The 5835-nt window shown below is 37.3% G+C and overlaps 1 protein-coding gene across 1 annotated transcript in view; it reads right to left on the bottom strand.

Moving 5' to 3' along the window:
- Positions 1–5835, bottom strand: part of LOC109543095 (fasciclin-2) — a gene marked incomplete in the record, with an annotated part of 136621 nt that overhangs the window by 82698 nt on the left and 48088 nt on the right.

Genomic DNA, 5835 nt, shown 5'->3' with positions numbered 1-5835 from the left:
ATGTGCATAAACTTGCTTAGTTTTGATTTCTCCTGTTTTACATTGATTAACATTTTGCGGACTTTACTGTATATGTATTGCGCCGATATTAACAGCTCCATTTCAGTTGGCGGGTGCTTTTGTTAGTTGCACTTCAAGCTCAACAAAGTTTAAATGCGAGAAAGCACAAAGTTAATTTCCATTAAAAAAAAGCACGCCAGTTGAGGAACATTCAACATGGAAAATTTTGGCTGTATTCTATGAACTAGTTTAATCCATCACTTCCTTGCGCCTCGATAAATCAATATCGCGTCTTCGCATGCTTCGTTTACTCCCGTATTTTTGCCACATTAACCCTGTATAAAATTTCGCATGCACTTCACGTATTTGCAGATTTCTAGTTTCGATAAAAGCCGATTCCACGTAGGGCGCTGCCGTGCTTCTTTCGCCAATCATTTGGCCTCGTCTGCACCGCATTTGAAATCGGGAAAAAAATTCAAACTTGTCCTTGGGACGCTTCCCTAGATTATTCTTGACACGTTTGGTATTTACCGATTTTCCGTTAAGGGATGTGCGATTTGCGATAAAATGCGGAAAAGAGGGATGATGCGTAATGTGATCGAGGCGCCAGCTTGGATAGCCGAAGTTTACTCGTGTTAAGCCCGATTTCGGGAAAGTTGCATGTCGAAAAATAGTTGATGTAAAAACAGATTTTTAGATGTGCTAATTAATAATGATGTTCAATACTGAACGATGTAAATTTTAACATCGTTTAGCGCTGATGTAAAATTCCATTGCTCCATGAAGTTTCCATTGTTCTTCATCCAAATGGTTCTTCAATAATGGCAACGTATTCTGTTGCAACGCTGCCATTTAAATCCGCAATCGCAGGAAAATTGCAATTTTGCCACGTTTTAAAATGCTGGTTTAAAACCGACCGTTTTCACATAACTCGAAGCGCTGCTTGAAAAAGTCGCAACTTTCAATCTGCAATCGGTAAAAAAATCATTAAAGTCCCGATAAAGTCTGTTTCGTTCCGCATCTTTAAAAATCGTGTTTTCAACCACCCATCAAAATTATTCAAAACGTGCTTCAGTTAGAAACTGAAACAAGATGATACTTGATACGTTCACAGAGATTAACTGAGGCTTAAAATCTCCAAATTTTCGTTGAAACCGCACTTGATCGTCATCAGAATGCAAAAATGTTCTCTCGCCTAAAGTAGAGACTTGAAACCTTGAATTTTTGATCGGAATCAAAGTGAAAGTGGATTTTTCTGCAACTTATAAAGACCAACAGTAACAATTCACTGAATTACACACCTTTCTTTAAAAATTCGCAACTTTCTAAGTAAAACACGCAACAACTTGAAATTTACACGTTACATAGTAGACAGTCGGACGGAAAACATCGCACCTTGTTATGCAAATTGACCTTAAAGAGGATTTTTGATGAGTTTATAAAGGGGGTTTATACAGGATGCGCCGTAAGCACATGATCAAAAGGGATCTGGCCTAACTTTTATTAACAAAAAATGTCTAGCTCCTCTGCTATTGATAGTCAAAGCTCTTCAAAAAATTTACCATTTTTGAAATATCGGGATTGATTTTGGTGAAACTCGCTGTGAATTTGTTCTTATGTAAGACTCATGTTTTGATGAAACAATCGCGTTCAGCCGATTTGGGCAAGTGTTGAATTATTAAGTGTTTTTTGATTGGTGCACCAAACATTTATTGGCAATTTTATACTCTTTGTAAAATTTTGCAACATTCATAGTTTTTGCGCAAAAAAAGGGGAAAAGTGCATTAGTTTTTATCGTTCGGGTTTATCACAGTTAGGATGAAGTTTTATGCGCTAGCGTAAAAGCGCTCATTTTCAGACAAGATTTACAATGAGCGCAAAAAACAGCATTCTGTGCAATTTTCGTCAAAGTTTGAGGGTTTTTAGAGTGAAGTGTCTTTCTTCTATCGACAACAGAAAATTCAAATCGCTCTTTAACCCCGATTAGAAGTTGCGATTTTTTATTGAAAAATCTACATTCGGTTAAAACCGTTCATTTTCAGACCAAGATAAAAAGAAAAACAGCGTCTGATGCTATTTGGTTGAAACTTTGCCGGTTTTTAGATGGAAGTGTTTTCTATCGCCTGTAGAAATTTCCAATGGCTACTTGCTCTATATCGGAAGTTGCGATTTTTTTATTGGAGAGTCTGCAGTTGCGTGAACACGTTCGAAAGTTGGAACGGTTTTACAGGGAAGTGTTTTCTATCGATTACAGAAATTTGAAACCGTTACTTGATAAGGATTGGAAGCAGCGATTTTTTATTGGAGAGTCTGCAGTTGCTCAAAATCGTTTATTTCGGCCCAAAATTTACAAACCGCGCAAGAACAGCATCTCTGATTTGGATGAAAGTTTGAAGTCTCTTCTATCGACTGTAGAAATTTCAGATCGCTTCTTGATCCAGATTAGAAGTTGCGTTTTTTTAGTGGAGAGTTTGCAGTTGCCTTTAAAACCTTAATTTTCTGACCAACATTTACAAATCGCGCAAAGAACAGCATCTGTTGTGAATTGGATGCAAGTAATATGTGTTTTCTCGCCATTTAACAATGTGAACAAATACAATTCTCCCGATATTTCAAAAAAAGATACTTTTTTGAAGAACTTTGACTATCAATAGCAGAGGAGCCAGACATTTTTTGTTAATAAAAGTCAGGTCAGATCGTCTTTTTTTATGCAAAGAATATCGCAGTATTCTTTTGATCATGTGCTTACGGAACACCCAGTATAATAGTCACCAAGTTAGACGCTTTTCTTTGAAAGCTCACAACTTCCAAACTGTGTCAAGTAGCATGTTGAAACTTGCACATTCAATAGGAGATTAGTGAGGCAAAAACCCGTCAAATTTTCAGCTATCTTGTTCTAAAAGCTGATTTTCGGCTAATTTATCAAGGCAAGCAACAATTAATGTTTAATAACACGTAAAACACGTCTTTGTTTAAAAATTCATAACTTTCGAACTAAAAGGGACAGCGACTTGAAATTTGCACATTTTATAGAAAACTGTTAACCCAAACACCAGTTTATTTTGCATTTAAATCCGATTTTTTCCAAATTTATACGGGCACAATTTTCTTCAAAAATCTGCAACTTTTGTCGCGTTTTGTGTGTTTTGTGCGTAGCAGACTTTTGTCGAAAAATTGACTTGATCGAAGAAATAAATGGTTCCAATATATACCGGGTGTCCCGTGTAGTCTGGTCATGCTTTCGGATTAATCCATAAAAATAAAATAACAACGTTGCTAAATGACTTAAATCTGCGTCCTTTTATCGCTCTCAAAGACAAACAGTTTTCTCGCCTAAGATTCAAGTTATCTAAAAGTAGCATTCTTGTGTCTTTATCATATCTTTGGCAAACTCAAACAGCAAATTTGCCTAAATCAACAAGGAATTGATAATTGTGAGTTTTCCGTGTTTGTAGGCCGTTGTAGAATTGAATTTCTTCCTAACGTTTCCCAAGCACGAGTGCCTTGCATCTTCAGAGGCAGTTTGCTTGAGAGCTTCCGCTGAACGGATGCGGTTCCTCAGGCGTATTCTATTGTTTCACATTGTGTATTTGTGTGGTTTTAAGAGTTCTTTTGCACCGTTGAAAACCCGGTATGATATTGGCATCCCTGCACAAAAAAATGGGGGAAAAGTAAATGGTATCATTCCTCTTTGTCAGTAAAAAGGAGAAAAGCCATAATCTATGTTTACATTCAGAGAATTCGACTCGGAATTTTTAGTCGCTGATCTAAGCATAAATGGTTGAGCTCAACCGAATTATATCGATGAATTTCAGTCTGATAAGAAAGCCTTAAAGAACTCGTTGTATCAACATGATAAAATACGTTCTGCTTGTGTTGAGATAAATATATAGTTATTTTATTTCAATGCCCTTTTCCCTATTAATGATCTAATATACGGTTTTAACTTGCAGACTAGTGAAGTGTCCGCTTTTGTATCAGCTCGTGTTGCTACTTGCATGAAAATACTCATGTGTGGTGGATTTTGGTATCAATGAGAGAATAAACCTCGCAAACATGTCTAGTTCACTAGAGTAGCTGCATTGCTATGAGAAATGAGAGCATCAGCAAATTTAAACATTCCTCAGGTTCTGGAAAAAGTCCCCCATAAATTACCCGGACAAAGCGAATCCATTACACTGAAACCACATACGCCGCAACTGAAACTAACCGCATTTTTCATCTCTAGTGATTTAGGCTGGCTTTTGTTCACTTTTGAGTTATTAACGGCTTTACATCAAGTTTCCTCCCGTCTTCCAGCAGAAATTAAATGCGATTTATGTTCATTTGCCAGCTCGCCACTTTTTTCCATCAAAATATGTGCAGCTAAACAATTGCCAAATGCTGAACATCATTATCAGCTCTTGCGTAAACATAGCTGTAATACTTAGCTGACACTTTGCCTACTAACTAATATGATTTATCATTGCGCCCTCTTATTGCATTACGTATTGGAGTAGATGCTATCGAACATTTAGCAAACTATGCATTATGAGCACTAATTAGGTCTGATGCATGCGCAAACGAAAACAGGACATAAATTGGGAAAATTGGCTCCTGAGCGTCCTGCGATCTTCTTGCCTTCATTTTAATTAATGAACGATAGTGAAGAAATGGGAACATTGCGATGTGCTCAGTTATCAAGTGAGTGCAAACCGAAATTTTGGAGTGCGGTTTTTTCAGGAATTTTCTGGAAGCAACATATTGCTTGTCCTTTCGGACGCTTTGCAGTCATTTGTTCACTCCTGTTAAATATTTAGGGAACCGTGCGTCATAAAGTGTTCAAATGGACGGAGTTTTACTAGCGCTTTTTGCACCTAATGCAGCCTCTCTGGGTGCTTGGATGTTCCACTCCTAAACTCTTAATGCCCAGGTGCCTCTAAAAAGGTCATAAACATTTTACTGTTTTGAGGCTCTAGAAATTGCCATTGTTTCTCGCGCCGTCTGGTTAATTGTTTCCTGCAAACAGCAGTTTCAGTATCTGCCTAAGCCTACCAGTTTCTTTTATGTTCTGACGCTTAATAGAAACATATTAAAAGTTCTAAGCAATTTATGGATACATTTTATGCCTGGGAAAGTAAAGTAAAAACACACACAAAACATTCAGATGGAGACGAAAATATAAAGATTAAACTTTGCCATTATACGTGAAAAACAATATCATTTAAATGGCCTCCATGGGACCTCCTACAGGCTTCAATCCTTTTGAGGGAATTTTGAATGACTTTTTGGCACATTACCCGTAATATCTCGGTTATAACATCACGGATATTGGCTTTGAGTTACTCAAGAGTTTGAGGAGTGTTAGCGTAAACACGATCTTTCGCATAGCGCCACAAAAAGAAATCTAACGGCGTTAAGTCGGAGGATCTTGGAGGCCAATTGACACCACTAAGGCCCGTATTTAGCCTCAAGTACGATACTTGGCTTCGATTGCGATTGCTTGCGATACAAATACTCGTATCGAATCGAATTATCAAAAGTGTAAACACTGCCCAAACTAACAGAACACATATTTATGAAGATATAGCTTATTTTGTGAAGTCTATTGAAGAACTTCAGTTGGATATGACACAGCCATCAACATCTAGCGGTTCTAAATGAGAAAACATGTTGAAAGGGAAAAGGTTTTTTGATGCTAGTACGGATAGTAACATACAAGTTTTAATTTTGGTTTCTATTTTGAAGGTATGTTCAAAATACCACAAAACAGCGCAGGGTTTAGCGTTTTTTGTCTGCAACTATTTGCGGCCTTCTATTGTGGAAGGGGAAGGATTTTTACGTCTTCTGAAAGTG

The sequence above is a fragment of the Dendroctonus ponderosae genome, unplaced genomic scaffold, assembly GCF_020466585.1.
Source record: "Dendroctonus ponderosae isolate FM_Combo_2020 unplaced genomic scaffold, Dpon_F_20191213v2 Dpon_F_20191213_1, whole genome shotgun sequence".
Taxonomy (NCBI): domain Eukaryota; kingdom Metazoa; phylum Arthropoda; class Insecta; order Coleoptera; family Curculionidae; genus Dendroctonus; species Dendroctonus ponderosae.
This window is presented reverse-complemented; position numbering and strand designations above follow the sequence as displayed.